Source organism: Nicotiana sylvestris, chromosome 2, assembly GCF_000393655.2.
Source record: "Nicotiana sylvestris chromosome 2, ASM39365v2, whole genome shotgun sequence".
Lineage (NCBI taxonomy): Eukaryota > Viridiplantae > Streptophyta > Magnoliopsida > Solanales > Solanaceae > Nicotiana > Nicotiana sylvestris.
In genome coordinates this window covers 156673112-156693127 of record NC_091058.1, presented here as the reverse complement: position 1 = coordinate 156693127, position 20016 = coordinate 156673112, and the positions used below count along the sequence as shown (strand labels likewise).

At 42.1% G+C, this 20016-nt stretch overlaps 1 long non-coding RNA gene across 2 annotated transcripts in view; it reads right to left on the bottom strand.

Moving 5' to 3' along the window:
• Nucleotides 1-20016, bottom strand: part of LOC104223779 (uncharacterized) — a 29921-nt gene that overhangs the window by 4430 nt on the left and 5475 nt on the right. Inside the window, exons 2-4 of one of the 2 annotated variants that reach the window (XR_011405513.1) lie at nucleotides 7194-7261; nucleotides 6148-6214; nucleotides 4218-5761 (exon numbers count right to left, since the gene is read on the bottom strand). This is a non-coding gene — a long non-coding RNA (uncharacterized lncRNA). Of the gene's footprint in view, nucleotides 1-1060; nucleotides 5762-6147; nucleotides 6215-7193; nucleotides 7262-20016 lie in introns of those variants that run through there. The other variant, XR_710209.2, reaches the window with a different exon arrangement.

The following is a 20016-nucleotide window of genomic DNA, read 5'->3' as shown; positions in this document are numbered from 1 at the left end:
GAGAAAGCAAAATTAGCAAAATCACTCTCTACAAAGAGGTATTGAGTGGGTAATTGAGTGTTGATAGCTATAATACACCTTGGCCAACAAAACAAGCTTTAAAGTTTACAACCCGTTAGGCAAACACCTAGGTGAAGGTCATAGCCCTAGGCCTTTTACAATATTTTAAAAACAACCAAAAACAATAATTCCTAGTTTCATATTTTTAGAATTACAATCTTTAGCATAATTTTAGAAGTAAAAACAACCCATATTTGTGGAATTGCAACCTAGATACTTCACGTGATTAGTCCAAATATGTACTATTTTATCCCATTCTTATAGCTCCCGGTGGAATTCGATCCTGACTCTTAGTTGGGTATTACTATTGCATCGACCGTTTCACAACCTCGAATATAGGTGTGACTTGGACGAGATTAGTAACCACAAAGTTAACTCTCGGTTAAACTTCTCAATTTCCAAAACTTCTAATTTTCTAACTTTCGCCATTTCAAGCCTAAATCAACTACGGACCTCCAAATCACTATCCGGATACACTCCTAAGTCCAAAATCACCCTACGGAGCTATCGGAATCGTCGAAACTCCATTTTGGAGTCGTTTACACATAAGTCAATATCCGATCAACCTTTCAACTTAAGCTTCCAACCTTGAGACAATGTATCTTATCTCATTCTAAAACATCCCCGAAACCGAATCAACTACCCCCACAAGTACATAACAACAATTAACATAAAATGAGCAGTAAATGGGGGAACGAGGCTACAACACTCTAATTAACCGACCGGGTCATTACATCCTCCCCCTCTTAAATAATCGTTCGTTCTCGAATGGGTCTAGAAACATACCTAGAGTCTCAAATAGGCGTGGATATCTGCTCCGCATCTCCCGCTCGGTCTCCCAAGTAGCTTCCTCAACTACACCTTCACTGAAGCTATGTCTTTTGACCTCAACTTTCAAATATGCCGATCTAAAATGGCCACTGTCTCCACATAATAAGTCAGATCACCATCCAACTGAATCGTGATAAAATCCAAAACATGAGACGGATCGCCGACATACTTTTGGAGCATAGAAACATGAAATACTGGATGAACACTTGACAGACTAGGCGGCAAGCCAAGCTTGTATGTCACATCTCCAATCCTCTGAAGCACCTTAAATGACCCAATATACCGAGGGCTCAACTTGCGCTACTTCCCGAACCTCATAACACCCTTCATGGGTGAAACCTTGAGCAGTACCTTCTCCCCCACCATGTAAGCAACATCATGAACCTTCCGATTGGCGTAACTCTCTGTCTACTCTGTGCCGTGCAAAGCCGATGCTGAATCAATTTAACCTTGTCCAAAGCCTCCTGAACCAAGTCAGTACCTAGTAGCCTAAGCTCACTCGCTCAAACCATCCCACTGGATACCAACACCGTCTCACATACAAAGCCTCATACAGAGCCATCTAAATGCTCAATTGGTAGTTGTTGTAGGAAAACTCAGCGGCAAAAACTGATCCCATGAACCCCCGAAAACTATGACACAAGCACGTAGCATATCCTTTAATATCTGAATAGTGCGCTCGGACTGTCCGTCCATCTGAGGGTGAAATGTTATACACAACTCCACCTGTGTGCCCAACTCTCTCCGCATTGCTCTCTAAATTTGCGATGTAAACTGCATGTTTTGATCTGAAATGATGGACACCAGCACACTGTGAAGGCGAACAATCCCGCGGATGTAGATCCCAGCCAACCGCTCCAAATAATAAGTAGTCCCAACTGGAATGAAATGCGCGAACTTGGTCAACCGATACACAATCACCCAAATAGCATCAAACTTCCTCGAAGTCCATGGGAGCCCAACTATAAAATCCATGGTGATACGCTCCCATTTCCACTCCAGAATATCAAGCCTCTGAAGCAATCTATGCGGCCTCTGATGCTCATATTTCACATGCTGACAGCTTAGGCACCAAGCTACAAACCCCACTATATCCTTCTTCATTCTCCTCCACCAATAATGTTGCCTCAAGTCCTCATACATCTTAGCGGCACCCGGATGGACGGAATACCACGAATTGTGGGCCTCTTCAAGAATCAACTCACGTAGCCCATCTACATTAGGCACAACAATTAGACTCTACATCCTCAACACCCCATCATACTTAATAGTAAGATTATTGGCATCACCGTGCTGAACAGTATCCTTAAGGACAAGCAAATGAGGATCATCATAATGGCGCTCTCTAATCGATCATATAAGGAAGACCGAGAAACCACACAAGCTAGAACCCGGCTGGGCTCCGAAACATCTAATCTCATGAACTGGTTGGTCAGGGACTGAACATCAACTACAAGTGGTCTCTCACCAATGGGAATAAATGCAAGGCTGCCCATACTCGCCGCCTTTCTACTCAAGACATCCTCCACCACATTGGCCTTCCTGAGATGATACAGAATGGTAATATCATATTCCTTTAGTAGCTCCAACCATCTCCGCTGTCTCAAATTTTGATCCTTTTGTTTGAAAAAGTGCTGGAGACTCCGATGATCCGTAAATACCTCACAAGACAAACCATAGAGGTAATGCCTCCAAATCTTCAATGCATGAACGGTGGCTGCCAACTCTAAATCATGAACATGGTAGTTCTTCTCACGGGGATTAAACTAGCACGAAGCATAAACAATCACTCTACCCTCCTACATCAAGAAACACCTAATACCAATCCTAGAAGCATCACAATATACTGTATAAGAGCCAAAAAATGAAGGCAGAACTAGAACTGGAGTTGTGGTCAAGGCAAACTTGAGCTTTTGAAATCTCTCCTCACACTCATCCGACCATCTGAAAGGAGCACCCTTCTGGGTCAATTTAGTCAAAGGCGTTGAAATAGACGAGAAACCCTTCACGAAGCAACGATAATATCTGGCCAAGCCGAGAAAGCTCTGAATCTCAGTAGTTGAGGACGATCCGGCCAACTCTAAACTGCCTCTATCTTCTTTGGATACACTTTAATCCCCTCATTGGATACCACATGACCCAAGAACGCCATTGAACTAAGCTAAAACTCACACTTTGAGAACTTGGCATAAAGCTTCTCCTCCCTCAGCCGCTGCAATACAATCCTCAAATGCTAGGCATGCTCCTCCTAGCTACGTAAGTACACCAGGATATCATTAATAAATACTATGACAAACGAGTCAAGATATGGCTGAAATACACTGTGCATCAGATGCATAAATGTTGTTGGGGCATTGGTTAGCCCAAAAGACATCACAAGGAACTCATAGTGACGATAATGGGTACTGAATTCCTTCTTTAGAATATCAGAGTCCCGAATCTTCAACTGGTGAAACCTAGACCTTAAATCAATCTTAGAGAACACCCTCGCTCCCTAAAGCTGGTCAAATAAATCATTAATGCGCGACAAAGGATACTTGTTCTTGATTGTAACTTTGTTCAACTACCTATAGTCGATGCACATCCACATAGTACCATCCTTCTTCTTCACAAACAGAACTGGTGCACCCCAAGGCGACACACTAGGCCTAACAAACCCCTTATCAAGAAGTTCCTAAAGTTTCTTTTTCAATTCCTTCAACTCAGCTAGTTCCATACGACACGGAGGAATAGAAATGGGCTGAGTGCCCACACCAAGTCAATACAAAAGTCAATATTCTTGTTGGGTGGCATGCCCGACAGGCCTGCAGGAAACACATTCGGAAAGTATCGCACCACCAAAATAGAGCCAATACTAGGGGTATCAGCACCAATATCCCTCACAAAGGCCAAGTATGACAGGCACCCCTTCCCAACCATCCGTTGGGCCTTCAAATAAGAAATTACCTTGTTGAGAACATAATCTATAGAACCCCTCCACTCGATCCTTGGCAACCCTAACATTGCCAACATCACGGTCTTAGCGTGACAATTTAGAATAAAATGACATGGAAACAACCAATCCATATTTAAGATCACATCGAAATCAACTATACTAAGCAATAAGAGATCAATTCTAGTCTCCAATCCCCTAATAGTCACAACACACAACTGATACACACGGTCCACAACAATGGTATCACCAACCGGCGTAGATACATGAACACGTGAAACTAAGAACTCACGGGGCATATCCAAATAATGAGTAAAATAGGATGATACATAGGAATAAGTAGAACCAGGGTCAAATAATGTTGAAGAATCTCTGTGACACAGTGAGGCAATACCTGTGATCACTGTATCTGAAGCAAAAACATATGGCCTGGCAGGAATAACATAGAATCGGGCCTAACCACCACCTGATTGGCCTCCCCCTCTAGAGCGACCTCTGGCTTCTTGAGCCCTACCTCGAGCTGGCTGGGTGGGTAGTAAAGTAACTGGTGCGGAAGTCATAGCCTGACCCCTCTACTAAACTGGACCTCCCAGGCGAAGAGGACACTGTCTCACATATGCCCATACTCCCCACACTCGAAGAAACTCCCCGCTTGTGGTGGTGGGGACATAATCAAGCCCCGAGTACCAGAGTAATTGCTAGAAGGACCTAGCACAGATGAACCCTGAACTAATGGAGCACGGGATGAACTATGAGCTGGGAGAGCACTGAGAGATGACTGACCTGGACGGGCAATGAGACCATGGCTAGTGATGCACCATGATGAACTAGATGAGCCATCTGAAAAGGCCTATAATGGCGACCACTGTTGTGGTAGGACTGTTCCCAGAAGGAACACCCACTGAAACCACCCAAACCACAAAGCCCCTTGGCCTCCCTCTCCTCACGCTCCTGATTATGAACTATCTCTAGCCATCGAACACTATCAACCACCTCTTTTAACGTATCACCTGATACACTCTCCCAAGTCATAACAAAATGCAACTGATAGTGGAGGCCATCAATAAACCTCCTAATCCTCTCCCTCTTGGTGGGAACCAACCAAACTGCGTGATGAGCCAACTCTGAAAATCTCATCTCATACTAGGTCATAGACATGCCCTCCTGACACAGCTGCTTAAACTGCCTATGCAGCTCCTCCCTGCGGGTCTGTGGCACAAACTTCTCCAAGAATAGAACGAAAAACTCATGCCATAAAAGTGGTGTTGCACCGAATGTGTTGCGCTTCTCATAGACCTCCCACTATCTAAAGGCAGCCCCCGACAGTTGAAAAGTAGTAAATGAGACCCCACTAGTCTCTAGAATACCCACCGTGCGAAGAATTCGCTGGCACCTATCCAAGAAGTCCTGGGCATCCTCTGACTTAACCCCACTGAATGATGGAGGCCTAAGCCTCCCAAATCTCTCTAGCCTCTTCTGCTCCTCATCAGTCATAATGGGACCCACCTGAGCCCGAACAATTGCAGTCGGCTAGGTTGGTAGTACCCCCTAGTGTCTGAAGTCCCTACATCACCTACTATGAAGTACGAGAAGCGGGAGTCTGAGTACCTCTCCCAACCTAAGAAGTGGCTAGCGTGGTGTGAACAGAAACTGCCTGAGCAAGACTAGTGCAAAGGGTCAATATCTCAGCCAAAGCCTCTTGAAGGTCTGGAATCACAACGAGCACAGCTGGTGCCTGAGCTGGCCCAACTATCTCAACCATATCTGGAACCTGCTCCTAAGCTGGAGCAACTGGTGGATCTGCAGGTGCTACTCTAGATGTTGTACGAGCTGCACCTCGGCCCTTATAGCGACCCTTATCGGGCCCCAACCTCTCGTGGCCCTAGCCGGTGGTACTGATGGATGTCCGTCTGGGCCGGTAGTACGTGTCTTCACCATCTGTGAGAGAATATAATAATAGAAGTTTAGTTCCCGAAATCAACAAATCCGCACGACAAGAATACATGAATGTGACGACGCCTTATCCCTTTAACTATTTTCACGACTCAAAATTCAACTGTCGCGATGGTGCTTATTATGATGTTAGTCAAGCTGACATCTCATACATACCACCCCTTTCAAATTCAAAATATCCTAAAACTGATTTAAATAAGTGAAAAATCTCATAAAACTAGTTAAAACCGTCACAACTCGATAAGTTTCCCAAAATCAGGGTGTCACTGAGTACATGAGCATCTACACCATTACAAAGATGGAGAAACTAAATAAGCAAAAGTAAGGGATACGGGAGGAGAGTCAAGGTCTGCGGACACCATAGCAATTACCTTGAAAATCTCCGAATGGCTGAAAACACTGAGAATCAGCAACTACCGTGACCGGAAACAGCTGGATCTGCACATTAAGCGCAGGGTGTTGTGTGAGTAAAGCCAACTCAGTAAGTAAAAAGTCTAACTATTGAGATTTATAGTTACGGTTCAATTACAGAAATACGATACAGAAAGGTAGACATGCTTCCAATTTAACAAATAAGGCCCAAACAGGTAGGGTATGCCCAGTACAATTGAGATAAGAAATAATGCATCTCAATATGTACATGTTAGTTACGTATGCCAACTGGAGTAAAAAACAGTGATAAAATCATATGCATACTTTCAGAGGAACAATCACTCCATCCTCCTATTCACGTCATCCTCCGAATCACACATTCCTTACAATCACTCCATCTTCACAGTCACTCAATCCTCCCAATCTCTCAACACTTGCACTCGTACTCAGTCGGTACCTGCGCTCACTGTGGGTGTGTAGACTCCGGAAGGGAAAATCCAGTCCAAACGCTATAATAAGCCAATCATGGCATGGATCAATAAAGCATGTCGCGGAATGCAGCCCGATCCCATAAATATCCTCACAATCAGACCCTCAACCTCACTCAGTCATCAATCTCTCTAGTCTCTCGAGCTCACAAAAATCATGATAATCAGCCCAAACAATGATGATATGATGTATCAATAAAGGGCAACAGAGATTGAGATATGATATGCAAATAATAGCAGTGATTAGTACATAATTTTAAATTAGGCAAACAACTCAACATGTAACACAGCCTCTGTGGGTCTCAAAAGTACCATCGTGTAGCCTAACCATGATTTCTAACAAGACTTGCGGCTCAAATTCTCTAACACATGGAGAAATATATGGATAACAACAAGATTATTCAACTATACAGTTCCATGGAATTGACCAAGTCACAATTCCTATGATGGACACCCACACGCCCGTAACATAGCATGTGTGTCACCTCAACACCAATTGTATAACACATAATTTGGGGTTTCATACCCTCAGAACCAAGTTTAGAAGTGTTACTTACCTCAAACCGTGCAAATATCTACTCTAACAAGCCCTTGCCTCGCGAATCGGCCTCCGAATGCCTCGAATCTAGCCACAAACAATTCAAAACAATAAACTCAAGCTGCAGGAATTAATTCCATATGAAAATGCTAAGTTCCTAATCAAAAGTCGAAAAGTCAACTCAAAAGTCAACCTAGAGGCCCACGCCTCGGAATTCGATGAAAGTTACAAAATAGGAATACTCTTCAACCACGAGTCCAACCATACCAAAATTACTCAAATCCGATACCAAAATCTCGCCCAAATCTCCAAAATTAGGGGTGGGTATAATACCGACCGAATCGAAAAATCGGCCGAATAAAAAATTTCGGTTTATTCGGTTTCGTTTTTTCAGTGTATTCGGTCAGTTTGCGGTTTATAGTTTTAAAAAGTTCGGTGTTCGTTCGGTGATCGGTTTTAATGATTCGGTTTTCTGTTAAACCGATAAAACAAATTTGTTTAGCCTAAGCCCAAAACCGAATAAAACCTGGCTCTTTGTTGTAATTTGATCTACTCTTTGCAGGGAAGGGATAAAGATTGCATCATGCTATCCTTTGTAAGGTCAAGTGAAAATCCAAGAAACTACATTTCTTCATTGCTTGGAGGCTGGCACAGGATTAATGTGGCCCTTACACGTGCTAAGTTTAGATACTGTTCCTCTGAGAAATTTGACTGAAATTTTCTCTTTTTGAAACTTTGTAAAGTTCCTCAGTTTATATGGAATAATGTACTTCTCTTTTGATTGAACAGAAGAAGTTGATAATGTTAGGTTCATGCAATACACTGTCAAACGTGCCTCTACTAAAACTTCTCATAGAAAATGTGGAAGAGCAAGGTGACATTTTGAACATCTCCAAGAAGGATATTGTTCATAAGCTAGAATTGAAGAGATGATCCAACCTGAGATGATGGTGAACATGGTAAGATGTTGTGCCCCCGCCCCTCCCTCCCACCCTGAGCAGATCAGATTACAAAATATGGAGGCTGCAGCCTAAGACCAAGGCCATGAAAAGAGAGCAAAATCAAGAAAATTTGTAGAGATCTGTTATTGGACTTAGAGTTTTTGGTTAGTCTTTTTGGCTATTCTCTCAACAGGTAATCTATTTTTGTTGTTTCATAATATTTTGTCATGGCTTGAAATCGAAAAACCGAACCGACTAAACCGAACCGAACCAAAGTTATTATGATTCGGTTTTGGTTATCAAAATCACAAACCGAAAACCGAATAAAGCGAACCAAACTTCTACAAAACCGAACCGAACCAACCGATGCCTACCCCTACCCAAAATTTAACCTAAGAAGGTTTCTCCATTCCCCCCCCCCCAGTTTTTCAAACCAAATCAATAATTAAATGATGAAATCAAAGATATAATCATGGAATTTAACCAAAACTAAGTAAGAATCACTTATCCCAATAACTCCCTTGAAAATCTCTCCAAGAATCGCCTCAAAACCGAGCTCCCAAAATTAAATTGTGAAATAAACTCAAACCTTTGTTTTGATTCTGCCCCGTTATACCTTAATCACAATCGCGGAAAATACTTCGCGATCGCAAAAAATGCTATTTTCGCGATCGCGAAGCACAAACTAAGATTCCTAATAATTAACCCTACGTGAACGTGATAAGTCTCACGCGAACGTGAAACACTACCTCCTCATACCTACGCGATCGCGTCCCTCCTCATGTGATCGCGAAGAACAAACGCGCGAACTCAGGTCTGCCTTGTTTCCTCTTTGTGAACGCGGCCTAGCCCACGTGTTCACGATTCACTGCTAGACCAACCTACGCGATCGCAGGCTCTATCTCGCGAATGCGTAAAGTAAAAAAATCTCAGCTTCCCAAACAAGCTTTCGCGATTGCAGACCTATCTATGCGATCGCATAGAAGAAAACCAGATATGTACACCAGAAAAACTTTAGCAATCTCCCAAGTCCAAAATTTGATCCGTTAAACATTTGAAACCCACCCAAGGCCAACGGGATGTCAACCAAATATACCAACAAGTGCTAAAACATGATTCAAACTTAGTTGAGGTCTTGAATCACATCAAAAACACGAATCGCACCTCAATTCAAGCCTAACAAAAACTAAGAAATTCCAACTTCCACAATCGATGCCTAAACCTATCAAATCAAGTCCGATTGACCTCGAATTTCGCGCACAAGTCATAATTGACACAATAAACTACTCCAACTCCCATAACCAAAATTCAGCCGGTAACCACAAAGTTAACTCTCGGTCAAACTTCTCAATTTTCAAAATATCTAATTTTCCAACTTTTTCCATTTCAAGCCTAAATCAACTACGGACCTCCAAATCATTATCTGGACATATCCTACGGAGCTATCAAATCCGTTAAAACTCCATTCCAGAGTCGTTTACATATAAGTCAATATCCTATCAATCTTTTTAACTTAAGCTTCCAACCTTGAGACTAAGTGTTTCATCTTATTCCAAAATATTCCCGGAACCGAATCAACTATCCCGACAAGTCACATAACAACAGTTAAGCATAAAAAGAGCAGTAAATGGAGGAACGGGCTACAACACTCAAAATAACCGACCGAGTCGTTACACTTATGTTGTTGATGGAACGAGTGCATTTCTCTCGCTGAAGTTACTTTTTCTTGTATGTTTTAATAGAATTATAAATAAGTTGCAATTCGCTTGTTACTATGATTTAAGTATATTATATGTTTGAATTAAAAGGGTGCAATTTACTCTTTAACAAACCTGCTTCTATTTTAATGTATTTTCTTATTTTATTCATATAATTTGAATCGATAGGAACTAGATCAGTATTGAATTAAACTAATTTCAGTTAGATGATTAAATGATTTATTTATGAACCAAAATTTTTCTAAATCGAATAACCTAAAATGGATTGAATCATTTCCATCTCTAGCTAGTGAACATGAAAGACAATGACACCTGGCACCTGCACCTTTGAAATCCTAGATCCACCTCTGTTTGCAAATCATAGGTTATTGTCTAATACTAAGCTTATATTTCACTAGGTTTTCATAGTCGTACTTTATATATTGTTATCAACATTGCTAATAGAGAAACTCTATTTTCCTCTGCTAATAGAATCGTTGGATGCGTACTTGCGTTATCCCAAAGAGGCAAAGGAAAGGTCACATACTTGCGTTATGGAGTATTATGAACTTCAAGTTATTTCATCATCAATAATAACTAATATACATTTATCCAGTGTTGGATTAGGATCATGTAGCACATTAGAATTCAAAGTGACAAAAACATAGGCACCAAACAAATACTTTTTGTACTCTTTTTTTTTAGAAGAACAATATTTTAAGTCTAAAAGATAGAATACAACTAAGATGATTGTCACTACCTCTACCAACACGATTGCCACTACCACTGCCACCACCCCTACTACCTCCCCTAACACAAGTTTTCCCATCATTACTAGATCCAAATCCACCTCATGACTCTGAACTTGTAAAATAGTACTCAATTCTTCCTCTATGTCGATTCAAACGTGCCCTGCCACATGATTGAGTGTATTAGGGATCTCGTAGAAATGGACCTTTAGTTTCATCTAAGTAATCTAGGTCGGGATTTGGCATGATCATTTTGTCGTCTCGATTTTGAAGATTATGCACCATTCTTTTCAAGTTATGCGTAACATAATGAACCTTCACGTTGGTGCCCAATACTATATCACAAGTCATGTCAAAATAATTCAACATGCCTCTGTATGTCTTGTACTCAAGAGTCATATTTGGGTAACCTCCTTGAAAGAATCGATTCAAGTTTGGCGGAATAACATCTCTTTTCCACCTTGTCAGAATATACATTACATCAATTTTATCAATCTTTATGCGTGACAAGATCTTGAGTATATGGTAAAAATGTATCCCTTTACACTCGAACTATATACATCTACAACTAAAATAATCACCGCTAGGTGTATATTCAACTATGTACTCTAATAGATTTCTACCATCTTTACCACAGCTGAATAATCACTAACAATGAATATCTCAACACCAGGGATAACTTGATGATCGTCAGGGGTGTTGATTTTACAATGATATAATTTTCTTAATTTTACTTTAAAACATTCATATAATGCACGAGTATAACACTGAATTGCATATTCCTCCCACTTGAACTGTGATTCACTTACAATTTGAAAGCCCTTTGACTTGTATTCTGCTTTCAACTATTTTTCATGCTTAGCACTTATAGCTAACTTGCACTGGTGAACAAGCATTTTCAGGATGTTTTGATGGGTAATATATCCATCAACGAATGCATGCATCCCCTCAATTCTTTACGTATATAGTACACCATCCCAAAAATACACATCAAGGTACATAGGGACCCATTTCTCCTTCTCAGAGTAAAGCTTGTTGAACCAATTCCTTGTATGCAAATTATAGTTTGCAATATATTCTATACATTTCTCTCAAAATCTTCAACAGTAATACTATCAAGGACTATGGACTTAAATTCTCCATGTGCAATTTTAGAATGATGAACCCCACTTAAGTAACGAGGCAACTTCGAGAATATGTGCCAAATACAATACCTATGTATTGTATGTGGCATTACTTTAGCATTGGATGGCTTAATGCTCGGACATGGTCGGTTATGATAGTATCTGGATGAACATTTCTCGTGGTCTCAAGCCAAGTTCTAAAAACTAATTAGTAACTATTGATATCTTCGAGACACAAGAGTACATCCTAGTAGTATGGATTGTCTGTGGTAATTGATGCCAACAAATGAAGCACATGGCACATTATAGCAATTCACAAAGTACGTCAAATTGAAGCATATTGAATCATGGAATTACTCATACACCGCATTACAGTGTGAATGTACTTATACCACATTTCACAGCCTACCAACATTATCAACGTCTATTGAATAGAAAAATTCCCTATCCTTTACCTACATTTCACGAAAAAAGTTGAGCAATGATTGTGCATCCCCTTCTTGCAATTCAAAATTCTTACTCTTTAAAATAACATTTCTACAATCCTTTTGAGTGCAATCCAAATTTTGTACTCAACCACATTGAATCTCGGCAAGTCTAACATTCTTGGAGGATCTGGCATATTGTGAGCTACATGATCCCTATTCAAAGAATCACTACTGGACCTATGTCTAGCCATCAACCGCAATATAGCAAGGAGCAAATCATGATTGTGCTCATTAACGACCTTAGAGATACGCCAACAATTAGAATCATCCAAAATAGCAATGAACCTAGCTTTACAATTGTTACTCTTGGTGGTAAACTTAGTTTTGTGAATCCTATCCCTATCACAACGGGAGCCTGACTATACAGACACAGTTTTTTCGACCCGTTGGACTGGTACATTGCTTCCCTACAAGAACTCAGTCTGCCGTTCCCCGGCCCTTCCGAGCGGATGGGGCCTTCAAAAAAAGGGGGGGTGTCCCTCATCGTTTGATTGCAGAAGAAGGCATGTGGTCTTGTCGGATCCTCCTCAGGGGGTACATTGCTCCACTAAGAACCTTGCTGGCAAGACCCTCTTCAGGGCGGAAGTCTGACCGAGGGGAAAGAGCGCGACGGGTTCTGTTAAGGCCTTGGGGTCTCCGGGTAGAGTTAGAACTTCCGAACGCCCTAGCCGATTGTCTGCATACATGTTAGTGAAAAAATAACGAAGGAGTGAGGTAGTTCTTCTTTACCGTAGGATGTGTAGGCGATGTTTCGAGGTTTGGTATGTTCCTGCCGTTTCAGGGTGTGGACTCTAGTACAGCCCTTCGCTATGTTTAATCGGGCTTGGCCGATGATGTGGTTCGCTTACCCTTTGACTCTTTCGAGAGTGGAGATATTGGTGCCAGCGATGCATCATGTGATGCAGGATTTACCCTTGTCGCGTATTGCTTCCTATCGACGGTTTTAATTCTATCCCTTGTGTGGAATTTCATCCTTTTGGCAAAGTGGGGGCGGCCCTGTCCTCGGGCGATGTGCTCGTGGTCATATGGGTAAGGCGTACGTGCCTTGCGCTTCCTTTGCTGATATGGAACTCGGCATTCCGGTTTGGGCCAGTCATGCCGTACTGAGAAAATGGTCTTTCTCCTTGTCGTAGTGATCGCCGTTTGGAATCTATCAAAGATTCGAGAGGTGGTTGTGTTTTGACCTGGCGGTTTGAGCCGCCCCATCATCCTTGGCCCGTCAATGCTGATCAAGCCACCTGCACTCATGTGCACATGTTTTATTAATAATGGATCGAGTGAGGAAGAAGGTTACCAGTGCATCATTGTGAGGTAGAGACGAGTTCTAGGTTCCCTCTTTGCTGAATGTAAGGGCGTTCTTGGGGGTATATCCCCAGATCTGCCTTTCTCCGGCGGCGAGAAATTTTGCTCTTCCTTTTACAAGTTCTTGATTGCTCCTCCATTATCATGGTAATGTGATGTGGATTGTTTGTTTCGGTCCTCCTGGCCGCCTTCCGCACTGGGGACTGAACTCGAATTCGGTCGCTCGTCAGTTCTCGGTGGTAATTTTTGTCGAGCGGCTTGGTGTCTTTCCTTCGGAGCTGGTGGCTATCTTCGGCCTCGCGGCCGTACTTGCTATGTAGTTCCCACGTCAGGCTGTGATTCCTTTGAGAGGAATTCGGCCGAGTTGGTCCGAGCCATTTGACGTTCCTGATTTTGCCTATGGCAAACACGATGTTTGGTATATCGATGTGGAAATTGTACTCTGACGGGCAAGGTGCCCTTGACGGCCATGTGTCCTCGTCGAATCTGGCTTTGTTGTCGATTTCTCGAGGATATTGTCCTCGGGCCATTCTCCGGTCGTTGCGAGGTTGATTGCATCTCGGGGCGTTCCTCCTGTCTGCAGCGCACGGGCGGTACCTCCCTCTGTTTAGCATTGGTTTCTTTGCCAGGAGCCTGTTTGCGAGGAGTCTCCCGAATGGTCATCCATGACCCTGATTTGCGAATGATGCCGGGTATGGGCACCTAACCAGGTCTTGGCTGGGTACCTGATCAAGTTTTGTTTGAACTACCTTGAAATCGTCGGGCTCAGTTTGTTTAGGCTTCGAGTGAAGGCCTGTGTTGCCCATTCATCCAAGACTGGGGGTAATCCCGTTCTTTCCATCAGGAAATGAGGTGTGAATCCCCGTAACGTTTCATTCTCCCTTTGCTCGGCCCTGGATGTGTTGGGCTTTCTCGTCGTTGTTTCGATGGCACCGGCGTGTGCCTTTATGGAGGAATCTGCCGGTACGTTAGGCGCGTTTATGGGGTCAGGCGCTAGGTTATGATGCCACATTATGGTTCTTTTATAGAGTGTTTCCCCGAACCTCTTCAATAAGACGGGCTCGATCTCATCATCTTTTCGGTCGTTGCCTTTTCCCGCACACGTATAAGCGGTGATGTGTTCGTTGGGATCTGAGGTCTCGCTGTACTTAGGGAGTTCTGGTGTTCTAGGCTTCTTTGAAATGGGTTCCGGGGCTGCTTCCTCGGGGAACGACCTTTGTATGAACTTCTTCAAATCCACACCCTTGAGGACCGAGGGTGCACCCGGGATTTTGTCAACTCTGAAGTTATGGGTTTTGACTTTCTTATCGTTGGCTGCTATCATTTTCTCGCCTAACTCGATCCTTTTGGTGCAATCCTCCAGCATTCTCACCATGGCAGGATCGGCTACCGATCCATCATTGCTAGACCTCTCTAGTACCCGTTCGGCTGGGGGAGTAGTTTTCGGTGCTACTGTGCTGGAAGTCTTCGGATGGCTTTGTAACTGAGCGATAGCCAATTGCTCTGCCTACAACATTTCAAAAATATCGTGAAGACTAACTTCCTGCGCTTCCTGAGCCGAGGTTTTTTTGGGCTTCTAGTTGGTCACCATGTTGTATGCTTCCGTCGGTGTGTGAGGTTTCGTTAACTTGTTGTGCGTCATGTGAATCCGTGTTCGCTAGAATCGGTCCGAGCATGTCCTTGGGATTCTGCGGTTCTGTTCCAGCAGCTAGAACAGCCACGCTGTTTTCCCCATGGTTTTCGAGGTTGTCATTCTCGACTTTGTTTACCGAGCCAGAACATTTCGACCAAAAATCAAGAGATCTTGGACAAGAAAAAGTGTGAAAGATAACTTGCGTTTTTGTAATGAAACTAGCAAGAAAATAATCACTATTATTTTTAGCCCCACGGTGGGCGCCAAACTGTTTACCGTGAAAATGGTAACAACAATTAAATTTGTAAATGGTATTCTAAAAATACGTGATCTATTTTTATGCTAGTTGTTAGAGAAGATGGTGCTAAGAATATGAAGTTTAACGATAAAATACAAGCTAAAACGGGGCAGTAATCAAACCGAGGGGCTTGCTACCCTGGCTTCGGACTGGTCGATGGAGGATCTCAAGGTCAATATCTGGGCTCGATCTCGAGCTATCGGGGGTAATCGGGAATGGGGCAACAGTTACAATATAATCAAGCAAGGTTCTTTATGGCCAATACCAAGCAATAAATGAAGAACAAGTGAGAGAGTAGTAAATGCTAAAATGGCCTCGAGCTAGTAAGGACGAGCAAGTTAGAGAGAAAAGAGAGAGAGATATTATTGATCTAGTAGAGAATAGTTGGAGTAACATCAGCCGATTACAAAGTAGTGTGGGTTCCCTTTATATAGGAGGGGAACCCGGTTATAGTACAACATGCATTAATTGTAAAGTATGGAGATGGGACAGCTAGATGCGACGCTTCGGCATAAGCTCTGGATAGGTCGGCTCTGTCAGACTTAGTCGTATGCCTTGGGAACTTCCACTTCCGTTCTAGCCTCGACCTTCATCTTCTTCGAGTCGGGCCTTGACGAGCCTCGAGGGAGGGGACTCGGTCGCAGCTCCACGTCCTCGGGGTCTCGAGGCATTCTTCCGAAATGGCTTAATAGCGAGAAATTAAGTCTTTCGATTTCGCCGCATACATCTACACATCAAATACACAATGAATGTAGAGAATTTTCATCTTCCTTTGTATGGGAACATAAATGATTTCATATTGCTCAATGTATTTGGGCAGAGGAGGAAGTTACTATATTTACTATTGTGTTTTGGAGGGAAAATTGTTGGGAGAAATTCGAATGAGGTTATGGTAGTCATTTCACAAGTGTGGCAACAATTGGGCCAAATTAGCGTGGTTATTAAGCAGCTCTCTATGATTTAACTACATCTCTGAATGCAATCCCTGTCATATATGTATGCTTTAATGTCCAATAATGCCAAAGTTTGTCTAATCCAGACAACTTTGGAAAACCCTCCTACATTATCTAAACCAACTTATTTTTTGAATGAATGAACCTTTTGGCAAGCTCTAGCTAGCAGTGGCATAGATGCTAAGGAAAAGAGATAAACTAGTCCTAAAAAATCTAAGTTTGTACAGAATAAATATCTAAACTAAAAACGAGATATGTCCATTGTCATTATATGAAAGGCTAATAGAATATGAGAATGGTATTGGTCTAAGGCTTTATAAGACAAGCCCTTATAAAAGAAAAACCTTCACCGACTTCACATATACATAATATCAAGAAAAAAAGAGAACTAAATTCCAAACAAATTATTCGTTTCTCCAATCTTCTGTCCTCTCTAAGAACTTTGCAAATATATAACTAAAATCCTGATCTTGAGAAGAAAACTAGATTCCAAAAATGAACCTCTCAACAATTAGAACAGGGTCTCATATTGTAACGATCTGAACGATCGTTTTGCTTTCTAGATCCCTGTTCCGCTAAATAAGACTTACCATATGTACTTTTACAATTTTATGACTTTCGGAGATGGTTAGTTCGGGATTTGGAAGGGTTCTGGATGAAATCAGAACACTTGGTTCCTTAAGGTTGGCAAAAATCTAAGTTTGACTTTGGTCAACATTTTGAGTAAACGACCTCGGAACCGGGATACGGTTCCAATAGGTTTGTATGATGATTTTGGACTTGGGCGTATGTTTGAATCGGATTTTGGATGAACGAAAGCGTTTTGGCGCTTAATATTGAAAGTTGGCACATTGAAGGTTTTAAAAAATTTTAAATTTGGTTTGAAGTAGGATTTGGTGTTATCGTTGTCCAATTGAGATTCCCAGACTGGGAATAGTTCCGTATGGTGATTTAAGACTTGCACACAAAATTTGGAGTCATTCCAAGTAGTCTAAGTATGCTTCGGCGCGTTCGGAGTAAGTTGGAAGAACTTGAAGTTCATAAGTTGATTCAATTTAGTTTGGGGTGTGATTCTTAGTTTTGATGTTGTTTTATGCATTCCGAGAGTGCGAGCGAGCCCGTTTCATGATTCTAACTTGTTGGTATGTTTGGACGGGGCCTTGGGGACCTGAATACCATTTGAACAGTTGAAGCACCCAACTTCTAGTGCAATCACACTTGCGGAGGGCCAGCCATAGGTGCGAGCTCGCAGAAGTGAGCCAAGGACCGCAGAAGCAGCACAGTATAGGCTGCCTAGTGACCGTAGAAGCGGGGAAGGTACCGCACCTGCGGAGGCGCAGGTGCGAAGGAGGTTATCGCAGAAGCGGAATGGGGGCGCAGGTGCGACGCACTCACCGCAGAAGTGGACTCGCAGATGCGAACCTTTGGTCACAGAAGCGGGGGAGGTCGACCTGGGCTTCGTCCTCACCTGCGTGATTTTGTCTACAGAAGCTTAACCGCAGGTGCTACAGAGGTGTCGCAGGTGCAAAAGTCACTAGGCAGTGAGGTTCATTTAAGTCGGGAGTTAAACCATTTTTGACTCATTTCTTTCATTCATTGGGCGATTTTGGAGCTTTTGGAGAGGGGTTTTCACCTAATACTTTGAGGTAAGTGATTTCTATACAATATGAGTTTAAAACATAGATTATGGGTAGATTTTAACATGAAAAATTGTGAAAACTATGGATTTAGATGAAAAACCTAGGTTTTGATAAAAATGGAATTTAACCATGAAAATGGTTATGGAACTGAGTGAAAATTATATATATGGGTTCTTGAGGTTATGGGTAACAACTTTCTTCAAAAATTTTGGAATTCGGACACGTGGGTTCGGGGGATGAATTTAGGAATCCTTCAATTGGGGTTGGGTAACCACTCTAATAGTTAGGATATGAACTTTTGAACATGTATTGATCATTTTATATAACATTTGACTAGTTTCGAGTCATTTGGCACTGAGTTGATGATTTAAAACATATTTGTGGATCGAAAGTGAACTTGAGAACGAGGTAAGATTCTTGTATAACCTTGTAAGAGGGAACTCATCGCCTTAGATGTGTTTATTGTAAATTACTTGTGTGGGGAGCTACGTACGCACTAGGTGACGAGAGTCCGTGTATAGCTATATTTTCCATGTGATATCCGGGTAGTCTTATGTTTACATCATGCTTTGTTGGCATCATTATTTGATTATGTGTATTAATTGTCTTAAATAGAGCTGAGATTTAGGATTGTAAGATTTAATATCTCCGGTTTAGACTTCTTACTTTTGGAAATAATTGAAGAATTTTATAATAACTTTGAGAAATCTATGTTCACTCGCATCGCAAGCATTTCCGCAAGCGAGGTAAATTCCTCTACTCTCATGGGAGCGGGTTGTTTGCATCGACAGTTTAATAGATGCATCTATGGTTCGTGTCCTTCGACCCTCGGCAGTGCATACAGTATATGTATAGGTATTTTGGATCAGGCCGTACGACCTTGGCATAATTCGTGTGTAATAATACTTGGAGCCCAATTATACTTGATATCGTTCTATTGGCTTGAGAGGTTACAATTGTTAAATGATGAAAATTGATTTAGGATTTACTACCAGTGAAAGAATTGTTTATTTATTGCTTGTTATTGAGTTTTCATTATCATTTACATAGCCCATGCTTATTTAAAATTTCGGTATTTTATTGTTAGCCCATAGTAAGTGTTGAAGTCAACCCCTTGTCACTACTTCTTCGAGGTTAGACAAGATACTTACTGGGTACATGTTGTTTGTATAGTCACGCTACACTTATGCACTGACCGTGCAGGATTTGAGGCAGGTGCATCTTGTTATTTTCCCGGCGTGCACTCCTGATACTTCGAGACTTTGTGGTGAGCTGCCTTCCGAGCCCGTTCTGCAGCCCCCGAAGTCTTTCTTTTGCATTTACTTTCTGTCTACTTTATTTCAGACAATAGTTAAGTATTTTTGTATATTCTACTAGTAACTCATACACTTGTTACACCAAGTCTTTGAAATTATGCTAGTAGACACTCTATGATTTTTGATTATTTACTTCATCATATTTGCTCTTAAAATTATTTATTTCACATTTTATCAAATCTTCACTTCTTATTTATTCAATAATTAAAAATCAACTATTTCTAAATTGTTAAAAAAACAATCATATGGTTAGTTCATTGTTGGCTTGCCTAGCGGTAACGTTGGGCGCCATCACGGCCTATAGGAGAAATTGGTTGTGACAACATGGTATCAGAGCACTAGGTTCATGTAGGTCTCACGAATTATGAGCGGGCCTAATGAAATCTCGCGGATCAGTGCGGAGACGTCCATTCTTAACTTTGAGAGGTTATAGGGTGTTAGGAAACTTTTTCATCATCTCCCATCATGCAGTTGATGTGGTACTAAGTATCTTTCTCGTATTCTCTCATAGATGGTGAGAACGCGTACAATGAATGTTCCAGACCAGGGAGGAGCTGCTCCCCCTGTGGCTAGAGGCCGAGGCTGAGGGAGGGCTCCAGCCCATGGCAGAGGACGAGGATGTCCCAGAGTTGCTCTAGCTATGCCACTAGCGGATCCAGTAGAGGATCTCATTATTGAGGAACAGGGCGAGGTGCCTGAAG